The sequence below is a fragment of the Meles meles genome, chromosome 1 (assembly GCF_922984935.1).
Source record: "Meles meles chromosome 1, mMelMel3.1 paternal haplotype, whole genome shotgun sequence".
NCBI classification, from domain to species: Eukaryota; Metazoa; Chordata; class Mammalia; order Carnivora; family Mustelidae; genus Meles; species Meles meles.
The window spans coordinates 47,605,241-47,621,370 of record NC_060066.1 but is presented as its reverse complement, the minus strand read 5'-3'; the positions used below and the strand labels follow the sequence as shown (position 1 = coordinate 47,621,370).

At 34.0% G+C, this 16,130-nt stretch overlaps 1 non-coding gene across 1 annotated transcript; it reads left to right on the top strand.

Annotated features, from left to right (window-relative positions):
- The first annotated feature begins 7,825 nt into the window (after positions 1-7,825).
- Positions 7,826-7,929, top strand: LOC123928248. Its single transcript, XR_006815650.1, has one exon. It is a non-coding gene; the product is annotated as a U6 spliceosomal RNA (small nuclear RNA).
- The last annotated feature ends 8,201 nt before the right edge of the window (positions 7,930-16,130 follow it).

Below are 16,130 nucleotides of genomic sequence, written 5' to 3'. Positions count from 1 at the left end.
TGGTTAAAAAAATCAGATAGTCACATGACACATCTGGCAAGAGTTTTATTTTATGATCAATTGTCTAGGCTTTAATGAAGATGATTTTTGTCTTTTCCCCCTCTTTTAGTTTTCCTTTACTTTAATCTTGATTTTTTTTTCATGTTTCCTGATTTTTGTCTTATCAACTATGTCATGGATAATATGATTAATTAATAAACAGGAAAAGTGAAAGGAAGGATGGTCTATATTATGTTTTTATGTTTTTTAGTTATAATCAGTGGTTTCCAGATCCTATAGTCCTAGGATACTTAATATCAATGATAGAAGTATGGCACTCTGATTTTCAGTTAAAATTTTTCTAAAGCATTCTGGAAAATCTTTAAGGTATTATATGTGGTTTATGATATAATTCTTTTTATAGTTTATTGCTAGTGACATAGAGCATTGTATAAGTTTAAGGTGTACAGCTTGATGTACATATATTGTGAAATGATTACAGTAAGTTTAGTTAACTCAGACTTCTCATAAAGATAAAAAATATTTTTTTCTTATGATGAGAACACCTAGGATTTGCTCTCTTATCAACATTTATATATATAAATAAATGTATATAAATATATATACATAAACATATATATTATAGCAATGTTAACTATAGTCCCATATTATACATTATATCCCTGGTACTTATTTATCTTGTAAATGGAAGTTTGTACCTTTGAACACCTTCCATTTCCTTCTCCCCCAGCCTTCCACTTCTGGTAACTATAAACCTGGTTTCATTTTCTATGATTTTTTTTTTAAGATTCCACACATATGTGGGATTATACAGTATTTGTCTTCTCTGATTTATCTCGCTTAGCATAATGTTCTCCAAGTCCATCTATGTTGTTTCAAGTGGCAGGACTTCTGCATTTTTTATGGCTCGATAATGTTCCATGGGTTGCGTGGGCTGAAGGCTGTTTCTGGCAATTGTGGGACTGTGAATTAGTTTCCTTGCTCAGGCAGAGCATGAGAACCAGCTCCGAGGCCAGTGAGAATTTTTGTTTATGGTCTTGACTCAAGCCAACCCACAAATCTAGTTTCCTAGCTAAAGAGGGCCACTGGCCTTGCTTTGCAAACAGTCAGCCCTGTTATACTCCCTGCTCAAAAGTGGGTGACACAGCAACCAGACATTGTGACCAGCTTTTTTGGTGAGTCAAGGAGTTCCTTTCACCAGTGAGTCAGGTTATGACTCAGCTTTCCTGTCTGAGTAGGGGCAGGTTAATCTGTAGAGCCAGTAAAACTCTGCCTAATCAGGCAAACCTATACCCTCCTGAGCTTGCTGGTCAAACTGTACCACTGTCTTGGTTCTGCTGATAAGCAGAAGTGCTGGTTGCGACTGCTACATGGATCCTGCTGGTGGGAACTTAGCTTGCCAGGATCTGAGTGCTGGTCATTTTGAGCCCTTACCCACCTTCTCCATCAGATTCAGATGGTGGTTGAGCCTACAGATTCCCCTGCAATCCCTGTGGGGTGACATTAGAGTGGAGACTCCCAAGAGGCAATCCACAATGTTGGGGGAGATGAACCATCAACTTTGGGTTCTTTTCCCACTGGAGGAAACATAGCTGGATACCTCTTGGTATGGTGCTGTGCTGGCCTGGGGGTGGGGAACATAGTGAGTAAGCAGCTGTTCCACTTTTGCAGTTCTGTCTGTCTTGGTCTCTGTGGTGCAGTGGGGTACTTCATCATCTCTTCCATGTTCTAGGATTCTTTCACTGTTGTTTTATCCATGAAGTGTTAGTTTTCTTTGTGAGAGGGAGTAAAGTCAGGAATGACCTCTTTGAAATCTTGATGATATCACTCTCTTTTCATGATGTGATTCTAATGAATATCTCTTAAACCCCAAAATTCCCATTGGGGTTTAAGAAGCATGCCCAAATGTTGAATTATGTTTACTAAGCCTAAAGGTCAAGAGGAACAGCTTTTATTAGTAATATTCTTTTTCCCTTTGTATCTTTGGAAGATCTGAATGCTTAACTTTTTTAAAAAAATTTTGCATTTCATCATTAATATCAGTCCAATACCAATATCATTGCATCTGACCCTCATCCAATAATTTTTTCATCCTGGATTCTGTTTTGTGATTAAATGTTTAGCCATGATATTCAACGTTGAGATTTTACTATTTGATATATAATGACTATATAATTTTTGAGTTTTTCTTATTTATTGATATTGTTCCTAAGATATGTACTTTATTCTAAGATGTCATTTGCATCCAGCTTCAACCAAAGGCTTTTTCAAGGGTGGGTGTTTTGTGTCATGACATTGTAAAAGTCCACAAGAAAATGAGACTACCAAGACTATATAAGGGACCAATATTTCTGCATTGGAGGTAACTTTTGCACTTTTCTGCTTATCTTTCCTGCCTCTAATAATATACTACTTATGAAATATGGATTGTTGTGGAAATTGGAAGGAGGAAGTTGAATGTTGAAAGCATAGGGCAAATGGAAAAATATATCACCCACATAAAATGTTATCAAAGTTTATCCTTTTGCACTGGATTTAAGACATTTTATTGTCTGTTCCTATGATACAAGTCAGTAAATTTTCCTTGTGAACTGAAAGCCATAGCAGTCTGTGTATTCTTCTCATGAGCTCAAGATTCTAGAGTTTAGGGTCCAAAGTAGATGAGGTAATAGGAATAAGTGGGTAGAGGGGAAATGATCCTGGTAATGGCAACATTTTTTTCTTCCCCTTCTTTAGTACCCCTCTTTAGTGATGTCTTCTTCCTAGAAGTGTGTGCATGTACTCACACACACACACACACACACACAGCTTCTGATATCATACTTTCTGAAAATACTACTGGAGCTCCTGAAAACCAGTACCTCTTCTAGTGGAATTTGAGGGTGCCGCTATTCTGTTAGGAATTGCCAGGAACAGTAACAACAAAGCAGTTGCCCATCTATGTCAGAAGTTTGTCAAGGCATCATGTTAACTCTTAGGTTTACACCTAGAGTGTTGACTCTCGCCATTACTGAAATCATGAAAAACTCCCTTGCTATTTGTTGTTGTTGTTGTTTTTAGATGAAGAAATTGAAGCTTGGAAAATTTAAACAGTTAACTACAGATTACATGTTTATTAGTGTCAAAAGCAGGTCTTTGTAGTTCCACTTTGGAATATACCTAGCCTCCCAAATGCCATATATTTAGTCCATAATCCTCTATATTTTTAAGAATTGTCTCTATTTTATTTTTACCTCAGTTTCCTAAACTTCCTCTCCCTTACACACCTCAATTGTAATCGAGTTACAGCCAGAACTAGATTAATAGCTCCTAGAAACTATAACCTCCACCTACCCATGTTAACAAGTTATTTTCCTCTCATCCACAACTGTAGGCAGTGATGAATGTGTAGTTCAATTGACTCTTTTTATATCCTGTGCTTAAATTCATAATGGAACTGTCACTCAATAAGACAGTATTTGATGGTCACATTCTAACTGAAAAATTTTTTTCCTGACTGCCTGCCAGTATGTCCCCAAAGATAAAGCTTTAAACTCTTGAATGCTTGGTATATGCCTTTAATTGCATACATTAGCGACCTAACTCATAGATTTCCACAGTTATGTCTTCCCCTAAGATAGCCTGATAAATATTTTTTATGACATGAATACTGATTCAAAAATAGCAAAGTTGTATAAGAAGTCACTTTCAAGAATTAGTATATAGGTGCTTCGTTAAAAAAGTTTCTCAGAAAGCATGGAAGATAGGCTTCCTGGGTGTGGAGAAGAGGTTTTTAGGACTGAGTCCAGAAAAAAATAGCATTTCTGAGTATCATTTACAATCATAGGAATAAATGAAATTGAACTGAAGAGGATATTAACCTATGTTCCCAGCTTCTCATGTGTAATGAGAAGAGACACAAGAGTTTCCAAAGATACACAAAAGAAATTTTATCTGGTTTGCTTTGCCCACTGGTACACTGCACATTTTATGTTTCAATTAAAATTTTTAATTAAGAAATTTCAACTGTTGTAAGCATACTTTAACTAACATATTCCTCTGACCTCTAAAATAAGTCTTTAGTAAGAAGTAATGAACTTGAATATTAACAAGATTCTGATCAAAAGATATGGAAATATATTTAAATTAAAATTATGTTGACATTATGTTAATGTAAAATGGTAACTCTCATCTAGTTTGAGGCTGTTTTAATCAGTATATTAAAATGCATTTTAACATTTCACTACTCAAAATCCATGTAAATATGAGAAATTCTGAACTTTCATTTGATACTCTTTTAAATAATTTTAATACATAAAAATTTAAAAATAACTTGTGATCTTTTTTGTCAATTGTAGTACCAGGAACAAGGATTCACTGGATGTCATATATGTGCTTTAATGTTACATATTAATGCATTTTAATAAATTTCATCTATAATGCATCATCCTGACCTATCTCTGACCAAGATATGTCCTATCTTTCCAGTGGGCTGAACTTTCTACCTGGTAACTTTATTCCATCTCTCCCTTTCATCCTCCCTCCCTCCCTTCCTTCCTTCCTTCCTTCCTTTCTATATCAATCATTATTGCCATCATTTAAAGAATTCACAGTCTGGTTTGGGAAGTGGACAGTTGGACAAATAAAATACTGCAAGTTCAGAAGTTGCCCATCCCATGTCTTCCTCCTCTGAACTGATCACCCCTTGTGTGAGTGGTGGCCTTGGCCCCTGAAATCAGATTTTATTAGATGAACTACCCATTACTATATAATCCTGAGGACAAGTGTTTCCCAATGTTCCAAAAGACATCCTTAAATATTTTATTTGTACTACGTAAATAGAATCTTGATTTTATTTTCAGGTTATTATTTTGTGGTAGTTTTTATTGCAAAAATAAAAATTCAAATTATATCATAATACTAACATATTCATCAGCTGTATGAAGTTTACTGATACTCTATTTTGGAAACAAAATTTGCTCTTTGAATCTTTTTTTTTCTTTGAGTCATATTTTTTTTTAAAGATTTTATTTATTTACTTGACAGAGAGAGACACTGCAAGAGGGGGAACACAAGCAGGGGGAGTGGGAGGGGAAGAAGCCAGCTTCCTGCTCAGCAGGGAGCCAGATGAGGGGCTCAGTCCCAGGACTCTGGGATCATGACCTGAGCCAAAGGCAGACACTTAACTAAGCCACTCAGGCACGCCAGTCTCTGAATCATTTTTTAAAACATGTTTCTCCCCCAACCCTCTGACTTGACTCTTGTTTTATCTGATAAAATCCCTGGGATTAGGGAATCCCAGTTTTCTGACATGGAGATTTTTTTTTTAAATAGACACTATATTCTTGGATTGTCTCTCTTTCTAAAACACTGTTAAAAATACTAAAAGAAAATATAACCCCAGATTGCTGCAGTATTTACTGACAAGGCATGCTATTAAAATTTAGATAGGAGTAAGTTTAGGTTTCAGGTTTGGGATATGGCATTTATCTACTAATGAATTCTGAACCTGAGATTCCTCTCCAGTAGAAATTATATACCTACATTATTACTTTGTTGTGAGGAATAAACCAGGGTACATTATAAGTGTGCCTACCCAGTGACCAACTTATGTTAGAATCTCAATAAATAAAACCTTGTCTTCCACTTGTGAGTTTACTTCTAATCTGTAAATTCCTGGCACATTATTGAATGAATTATTTTCTGTGTCCTCTTAGATACATTAGTTGACCTTTTTGCCCTGTTTTCTTACCTTCTAAATAAGAAATAGAATCAGATAGTATTCTAAGTATACTTCTATCTCAAAAACTCCTTTTCAAACAGGGATATAAGGAAGATTGACCTGAGAGAAAAAAATGTAACTATAGCCTAGAATACTAAAGTTTTGGATTTGAATGTAAAAATCTATCACTAACTATGAAGCTTTGGATCAGTGGTTAATTTCATTAAGCATCAGAGCTTCCTCTTCATGAAATAAGGGCAAATAATGTTTACCTTATAAGTTTCACTTGAATATTAAATAGTATAATGTCAAGAATCAAAGGCTTCTCAATTAATAATAATTATTATAATATTATGCTAATACTATAATCATTACCATATCGTCATTATTGTTATTTCAGTGTCTCAATGTTAGAATAGAGGCTTGAAAAATAATTTTATTGTAAGTTTAGTAAAATGATTATCTAAATAATATGTGTATTCAAATTCTTAGGGACTGTGAGCCATTAAGGTAACACATGTTCCCTCATATTTAGTTCAGGGAATATTTATCTAAAACATTCTAACATTTTTATGTTTTCAAAAATAAATTATTGAAAAATCTAAAATTTCCATATGCTGGGGCAACAGCAGTAAGAAAAAAAGCAAACCAACTCTGCTCACGTAGAGCTTATAGTCTAGCATTAGGATTAGGTGTTATATTCTATATCAGTTAGATTTTCCAGGTAACAAACAACTTCACAATTAGTGTTTTAAGACAATAAGCAGTTATTATTTCTCATCAATTCTGTGGGTTGGCTAGGAAAGTCTTCTGGTCTGCACTGGCACATCTTATGGGTGACCTAAGATGAACTCACATGTCTAGAATTTGGATGGAGTACATGGTCAAGGCGGATGACTTGACCAAGGCTTTTTTTTTTTAATATAACATACTTGCTTTAAGCTCCTGTGCATGTACTAGTGGGTGCAGAGTTCCCATAAGCAGAAAGAGTGAGCCCCATGTGTAAGAAAACTGTTAAGTCTCTGCTTAAATCATGTTTGCAGTTGTCCTATTGGCTAAAGCAAAGAACCTAGCAAACCTGAGCACTGTGGGGTAGAGTACTCAATCTACTACATAATCAGTTGACATGAGATTCGAAACTGGGGCTCTTACGACCAGGAAAATGGGCTCAAAGAGACAATAAGAACAGAGGGTAACCTAGCAGCCAAATGATCTGAGGTTGAATGAAAGAAAACCAGTTACCTCCTAAGGGATCTTAGCAATAGAGAATCATCATAGAAAAGTCAGGTTTTAGTTGGAGCAGGAAGGGAAGGAAAAATTTCTAAATTGGTAAACAAGAAAAAAAAATTGAGAGAATAGGGAATTTTGATAAGGAGTGACAATGATTTCCTGAGGGGTTTGGGAGCTGAGAATGAGATCAAATTAAGAGATCAAAAGCCAAGTGATAAGGAGTAATGTGAGAGTTTGGGGTTTATTCTGGAGATTAGTATAAGAAGAATAAATGTGTATCATAGAAGTTTTTCACTTAGTGTAACCTTGCTGAGGAGATATTAAAATGGGATATTGTGTTTGCTGTAACTGGTTCTACTAGAGAAAACTATTAAAGGACCAGACAAATAGTCATTTCAAGCTTTGCCAGACTCTTAGTGGATCTTTCTGAAGACTTTTGATGACCAATAACAAATGTTGAAACTGCTGTGTGTCACCCTTGAACATTCTTTTCCATCCAGAGTGTTTCTTTTTACTCCTTCGTAAGCATAGCCACCACTGACTCTCCACCATTCTAGAACTTAAAAGTGTACATTTCACCCTCTCAGTGTACTGTTGAGTGTACTTCTTTCTCTGGCATGTGTTCACTTGACTGATAAATAAAATAGCTTTGTCTTTTTATTTTTTTTTGAGAATCTTTTTAATTTTTTAATAAGAGCCTTATAAGATGGTCACAGAACAAGTGCTGGTGAGTCTTCCAGGTGGGGAGTGAGGAGGGCATCTTTCAGAGCATGCAGATTTCCAAAGAGGATGTGCAAAGCTCAGCAGGGAAAGTTGAGAGCATTCAGACCTCTAGGCCTCATGTCTAACATCCGGAACACAAAGAAATGTTTTTAATAGAGGATAACTTTTATAGTGCACACTTTGGCAACATGTATGCTAAAATTGGAATGATACAGAGAAGTTTAGCATGGCCCCTGCATGAGGATGACATGCACATTTGTGAAGATATGTTTTATAAAATATATGCTCCCTAGGATCAACAAAATGTTCTATAAAGCTAGATGTTTTATGTATATAGCCAAAGTAAAAATCCCCCTAATCTATCTCTACATTTAGATATTATTTCTAAACATTCTTATTTTATCTTCACAGTCAAATATAGATTAATAATCTATGAATATATCTAAAGTAATGAATTTATTTACATGCATGAACTATTATTTATTGTTCTATATAAATAGATGATTTTCAATCTAGCAGTTCTACATTATTTTTAAGTAATTCTCTAGCAGCGCCCTGATTTTAGCAGACTAAAATTTTGAGAATAAGTTCATTCTAGCTATCCATAAACTTCATGATTTTAAAAGTCTTTATCTTACTGCCCAGACTTTACCTTTCCAGTTAGAGGACTCCTCATTTGTAGTCTGTCATTATCCAGAAGGTTCCCCATACCCTTGATCACCAGTAGAAAGGTTAAGCTTCACTTTCTAAATCAGGATCTGAAGGAATTTGATAAGAGGCAGCTAGAGTCAGGGATCATTAATCACTATCATGCTAGAAACATTGAGAAAAGTATCAAGAAATAAAGCATTGTAATTTGGGACCTTTCTTTTCTTCCTTTTTTTTTTTCTTCTTCTTTCAAAATTTGAATAACATAGGTTAAGAGAATCAGGTTTAAAAATTTAAATAAGGCTAATGATAAAAATTTGTTTTTGAAATGATACAGTCTTTCAAAATAGCACAAAATAGCATAAAATAGATTTTATATAATGTTTTATTAGTAAACTTGAAGTTGAATTCTTTCTCTTCAGGTTTAATAGACTCACACAAAGACTTGTAAAGCTGGAATTTTCTTATATTCCTCTTTGTCTCTCCATATGCCTTTATATCACTCCCTATCTCCATCCCCCAGCTGCCAAAACGCTACCTACCTATTAAGCTATATCTAATATCTGTGTAATATTTTTCATACCTGTTTAGGATCTGAGGGAAAAATGCTTATATATTTATTTTCATAATACTTTGCTTGAAGTAAATGATGGGTTATAATGTGCTCTGCAACCAGACTAACATGAGATTGGGAAAAGAGAGGAAAGGAAGGAGTATGTCTGTATGTGCATGTATGTGAATATGTTTTTGTTAGAGAAAGAGCTAGAGTGTGAGCAGAAGATATTAAATATTTTTGAAGGATATAACACCTCTGTTGGATATATGATGCTGTGGAATTTAGACAACTGAGAGATAGGACATGGGGGATTGCTGATGCTATGGGTGTGGATAAATGCATTCAAGGAAAGTGTATAGAATGAGAATTGGAAAAATCCAGGAACAATTTTTGTTCACAAATACAAAATGAGAAGCTCTGAGTAGTAAGAGTTTGATCTGGACTTACAGCCAGAAAATTGCTATTTGGTCACTAAGATATACAAATTTAAAAACTAAGATTTTCTTTAAAATCTTTCTTTTCTTCAATGGCAGTTATGAAAAGCACTGGGAGAAGCAAATGTTAAACAGTAATTATTGAACATTCCCTATGTGCTTCGAAGCATTTGAATCATATTCTATTGCTTTAAAATTGTAATAAAACCTAAATGGATGATTAGAATACAAGCAAGTATTATGAGGCATATTTCAGGTCCTTTCTACAAGTAAGTAGAAGAAAAAATAGGAGATGTTCATTTGCAAACAAATGATGATTCTCTCAGGGTGCCTAGGTGGCTCAGTGGGTTAAGCTTCTGCCTTCAGCTCAGGTGGTGATCTCAGGGTCCTGGAATCAAGCCCCACATTGGGCTCTCTGCTCAACAGGGAGCCTGCTTCCCCCCTTTCTTCCTGCCTCTTTGCCTACTTGTGATTTCTTTCTCTGTCAAATAAATAAATAAATAAATAAAATCTTAAAAAATGATGATTTTCCTTGATTCTTTATTGGTTATCAGAATCTCTCTAATAAAATTTTGTGTACTTAAAGCAAATGCACAAAGTGGCTATCAACATGTAGTCGATTTTTATATTTAATATATTTGTATTTCATTGATCTATAATTGACACACAGTAATACAGTAGTTTCAGGTGTACAATGTCGTGATTTTACAAGTTTATACATCATGCTATGCTCACCACAAGGGTAGCCATCATCAGTCACCTTGTAACGTTCTTCTAACACTAGTGGTGTATTCCCTAAATTGTGTGTTTTATTCCCATAATTTATTCACTCCATAATTTGAAGACTGTATCTCCCACTCCCCTTCACCTATCTTGCCCCCGCAACTACCCCTTTGGCAGTCATCAGTTCTCCATTATTTATGGGTCTCTTTCTGCTTTTTTTGTTTGCTTGTTCATTTGTTTTTTCACATTCCATATGTAAGTGAAATCATATAGTATTTGTCTCACTTTGACTTATTTCATTTAGCATAACACACTTTAGGTCCAACCATTTGTTGCAAATGGCAAGATATCATAGTTTTTTTGTTTGTTTGTTTTTTTGCTTTTTAACAGCTGAGCAATATTCTAGTGTGTGTGTGTGTGTGTGTGTGTGTGTGTGTGTGTATTTATAAATAATGCTGCAATAAGCATAGAGATGCATTTATCTTTTTTGAGTTAGTGTTTTCATGTTCTTTGGATAAATACTCAGTAGTGGAATTTGTGGATTATATGGTAATTCTATTTTTTTTTTTTTTATTTTGAGGAATCTCCATCATGTTTCCACAGAGGCTGCATCAGTTTCCATTCCCACCAAAAGTGCATGAAGGTTCCTTTTCCCCTACATATTTGTTAACACCTGTTACTTCTTATCTTTTTGATACTAGCCTTTCTGACAAGTGTGAGGTAATATCTCATTGTGGTTTTGATTTGCATTTTCCTGATTATTAATGATATCAAGCATCTTTTCACATTGCTGTTGACCATCTGTATAACTTTGGGAAAATGTCTATTCTGGTCTTCTGCCCATTTATAAAATCACATTTTTGGGGGGGAGGGGTCTTGAGTTGTGTAAGTCTTTATATATTTTGGATATTAACCTCTTCTTAGATATATCATTTGGAAATATCTTTCTCCATTCACTAGATTGCTTTTTTGTTTTGTTGATGGTTTGTAAAAAGCTTTTTATTTTGAGGTAGTCCCAGTAGTTTAATTTTGTTTTTATTTACTTGCCTGAAGAGGTATATCTAGAACAATGTTTCCATGGCCAGTATCAAAGGAATTAGTGGCTATATTTCCTTCTAGAATTTTTATGGTTTCATGTCTCATATTTAGGTCTTTAATCCATTTTGAATTTATTTTTGTGTATGGTTCAAGAAAGTGGTCCATTTTTATTGTTTTGCATGTAGCTGTCTGGTTTTTCTAGTACTATTTGAAGGGACTATCTTTTCCCCATTGCATATTCTTGCCTCCTTTGTCATAGATTAATTGATCATGTAAATATGGGTTTATATTTATATCTGGGCTCTCTATTCTGTTCCATTAATCTATGTGTCTATTTTTGTGCCAGTACCATACCGTTTTGGTTACTGTAAGTTTTGTAGTATAACTTGAAATCCAGAATTGTGATACCTTCAGTTTTGTTTTTTGATTTCAAAATTGCTTTGGCTACATGGGTTCTTTGTGTTTTCATATAAATTTTAGTATTATTTATTCTAGTTCTGTGAAAAATGCTGTTGGCATTTTGAAAGGGATTACATTAAATCTGTAGATTGCTTTGGATAGTATGGACATTTTACCAATATTTGTTCTCCCAAATGATGAGCATGGAATATCTTTCCATTTGTCTGTGTCATCTTCAATTTCTTTCATAAGTGCTTTATAGTTTTCAGAATATAGTTCTTTCACCTCTTATTAGTTTAATCCTGGGTATTTTACTATTTTTGGTACAATTAGAAATGAGATTGTTTTCTTAATTTCTCTGTTGCTTCTTTATTAGTACATAGAAATGCAATGAATTTCTGTACATTGATTTTGTATCCTGCAAACTTACTGAATTCATTTATCACTTTTTTTTCATTTATCAGTTTTAGTAGTTTTTTGGTAGTCTTTAAAGTTTTCTGTATATAGTATGCTATCTCCAAATAGTCAAAGTTTTACTTCTTTCCTACTAACTTGAATGTCTTTTATTTCTTTTTGTTGTGTGATTGCTATGGTTAGTACTTCCAATAATAAGCTGAATAAAAGTGGTGAGAGTAGACATCCTTGTGTTGTTCCTGACCTCAGGAGGAAAGCTCTCAATATTTTACTTTTGAGTATAATGTTAGCTATGTGTCGTGCATATATAGTCTTTATTACATTGAGGTATATTCTCTCTAAACCTACTTTGTTGAAGGTTTTTATCATGATATTGAATTTTTATCATGATATTGAATTTTTATCATGATATTGGACTTTCTCAAGTGCATTTTCTGATCTATTGAAATGATTATATATTTTTATCTTTTCTCTTATTGGTGTGATTTGTCATATTGATTGATTTGTGAATATTGAATCACTCTTGCATCCTGGTAACTAATCCCACATGATTGTGTTGAATGATTTTTTTTAATGTGTTGGTGAATTTGGTTTGCTAATATTTTATTGAGGATTTTTGCATCTGTATTCATCAGAGATACTGACCTGTAGTTCTCTTTTGTTTTTATAGTGATTTTTATAAGTTTTAGGTATCAGGGTAATACGTTCCTTATAAAATGAATTTAGAGATTTTCCTTCTTCTGTTTTTTGGAATAGTTTGAGAAGAACAAGTATTAGCTCTTCTTTAATTGCTTGGTAGTATTTTCCTCTGAAGTTATCTGATCTTGGACTTTTGTGTATTGTAACTCCTTTTTAAATTGCTGATTCACTTTTATTGTTGATGATCAGTCTGTTCAAATTTAATGTTTCTTCCTGATTCAGTTTTCAGAGGTTATGTATTTTAGGAATCTATCAATTTCTTCTAGTTTGTCCAATTTGTTGGCATATAATTTTCATAATCTTTTATAATCCTTTGTATTTCTATGGTGGCATTTGTTATTTCTTTTCTTTCATTTCTGATTTTGTTTAGATCATCTCTCTTTTTTTTGATGAGTCTAGGTAAAGATTTATTGATTTTGTTGATCTTTTCAAAGAACCAGCTCCAGGACTCATTAATCTGTTCTATTGAGGGTTGTGTGAGTGTGTATGCGCGTGCACACATGTACACGGCATGTGCATTGTTGCTATTTTATGTTTTTCTTTTGTTTTTTGTTTTTTAGTTTTTATTTCATTTATTTCTGCTCTAATCTTTATTATTTCTTTCCTTCTACTGATTTGGGGTTTTGTTTGTTCTTTTTCTATTTTCCTTTAGGTGTAACTTTAGGTGGTTTCAGATTTTCTTTCTTCATGAAATAGGCCTATATTGCTATAAACTTCCCTCTTAGAACAGCTTGTCTAGTTTTGGTTTCAGGATAATGCTGGTATAAGGATGTATATTAAATATATTAGTGTAGGTATCTAAGGAGAATGAGCATGGGAGTGAGGTTCAGGGAAGAGAGACAAGAAATACAAGGACACAAGGAATAATATAAGACAAAGCAAGAGAGGTATCTTTAATGTGTCTATAATATGCAATATACTGAAAATGGATATGATGAGCTCAGCATGCTCTTTAAGATCAAGTGATTAATTTTAAAAAGCATTTTTCTTAATAGTACTGAATGTTAATAAATTATGAAAAAGCAAATTACAAAATTTATTTTTCAATGTGTATCATAGTTTCTAAGGGATTTAATGAGAAGATATAATATTATATTTTCTAATGCTATCATTTAGACATGTTTTGTTTTGAATGTGTGACTAATCTTTCTCAAGATACAACTTATGCAGGAAAAAAAGTTTTAATGTTTTAAATAATAGTCCATTTAAAGGAATGGATATTCAGTATTAACAAATATAATTCCCAACAAAGAATAAGTAAAAAATAACTGACCCTTAGATACATATTAAAATTTAAGTTAGAACTAAATGAACAATATAAAAAAATGTAATAACACTCCAATCAAAAGCCAAAAGAAAACTTTAACACCTATGTAATTTCTATTGGACCTATTAGAGTATATGATCTCTCTCTCTCTCTCTTTTCCTTTTTTTATAAAGCAATGAAGTTCATACACATTCACTTAAGGCTGCAATCAATATTTATTGTTAATGTTTCTATTTTGTTTCTAAAACTTGCAAGTATTCACCATAATGAGATTTTAAGTAACTGCCTAAGGCAATACAGATTTTGTCATAAATAAGAAATTAGCTACGGCAAAAAGAGCAGCATATTAACATGCGTTGGGCAACTGTTCCAGTTTTTCTTAGCCTGAACAGAGTGTTAGTCTCTGCCATTATCATACATTTTGCAGGCAACTTGTGAAGTTTTGTTATGGTTGTGTTTTCTCTCTCCAGTCAATGAGTCTTCATATTTTAAAGTAGTTATTTTTACTTTTTTTCCCCTTTCAAGTAGTTATTTTTACTTTTCTTCTCCATCCTAATGGAGTCTCTGGAGTAGAATACACTTTATTAAGCCCTTAATAACTATTTTCCAGTATAAGTACCAGTGCTAACCTTTCACAATTTTTGCTAAGCATGATTTCAAGACAGTAAAGATAAACCTGTAATCTTATTGGCTGGTTCGTTATTTCATTTTTCTTCTTCACTCAAGTAAAGTATAAAGTGAAAGATGTAAGAGCGTAATTTATAGATGTAGCCTCTAAATCCATAGTTTTTCATCTCATTGAACTCCCATTTGCTAGTTTTTCCTATTTTCTGCTAATAGAAATATCTTCTCAAGATTTCTCATGACTCTGCCATATTTTAAATTCTCAAACTTTATTATTGTTCAAGGCACACAGTCCTCGTCTGGTACTCAAGGCCTTAATTTAATCAAATTCCTATTGCTGTGACAGAATGTTAAATGGAACGTTCTCTGTGGCTTCAGAGATACTGTAGTGATCCCAAAAGCCAAGGAGGAGTATAAATGCATATCAGTTAAGCACGACAGGTAAACAAATTGCACTGATTTTGCAATCGTCTCACAGTTCATGCCAAAGCTATAGCTTTGAAGGGAGACTGGTTCCAATGGAAATAATCAAGCTCAGTGCTAGGTGCATTTCCTCTCTCCTCCCTCTGAGTGCTCCTTCTATCCTAAGCAATTTGAGAATTGCTTAAGAGAACACAAATGGAGAGCTGATTATATGTCCACTGGATTTGAAGAGTAGTGATACCAAGAAGGTACCCCATACACCTGAAGATCAGAGACTGTTCAGAGTGAGGAGAGAGGCATTGGTGTGTAGGATTCACTTCCATCCATTGGAGACAGAGTGTGTTTCTCATGTTCCAGAGCTGGACCCCTAGGAAGAAACCTGGATTTAGATGATGTTGAAAGAAAATCACCAATGGAAAAAGTCTTTGTGGAGAAGAGCCCATTGAAATCCAGGGACAAAGAGGGTGCTTGTGTGTTAACACAAAATTAGATCCTAAGAAGTAAAAATCTGCATTTGGGCACATGTTACAGTATGGGAGTACTGAAGCCAGGTATAACGGTACCAATTTAGTATAATCGTTTCTACTTGCTCCTTTTTCCTTGGCTTCTAGCCTTGCAGAAACTAGCAACAGTAGAGTTAATGCAGGGGGAGTCAAAGACAAAGGGGAAAGGAAAAAAAAACAAACACACTTGGATTCCCCAACTGTAGATGCCAAACAAAATTAGATGGAAACTGAAATAAAGCAGGCAGGCTTTTGTTCACAGTGTGAAGTGGAACATTTGATATTAGACATGATTAGATTTTTCTGTAACTTGTAAACATAGCTGTGTTAGAACAGAGATTGATTGGAACAGCTCTGGAGACTGTTTGCTCTCCCCTCAAGAGAGAAGGAGGAACCAGGTGACATAAAGTTCTGTAAACGTATGCCCCGTCCTGTACCACCCCTGTATGAGTTATCCGTTAGGGTACAATGTTATTTCTTCACCCCCCCTTTGTCCTCTACCCTTTACTTAGTTTCAGTAATATTTATGTGCACTATACATATTTATGGAAAAGAGTTTGTTCACTAAGTCAAAATTGAAGTTTTAAAATTTAAAAATTATGCTCATCTATTTTCTCCTACTTTGGACAGTATCATCTTTTCTCTGAGACAATGATTATCACAGACTAAACTGGGGGTGAAGTTCATGGAGAACAAATGGTACAAGAATGTGTGAGAGACAATTATCATATCTCATTTACATGTGGAA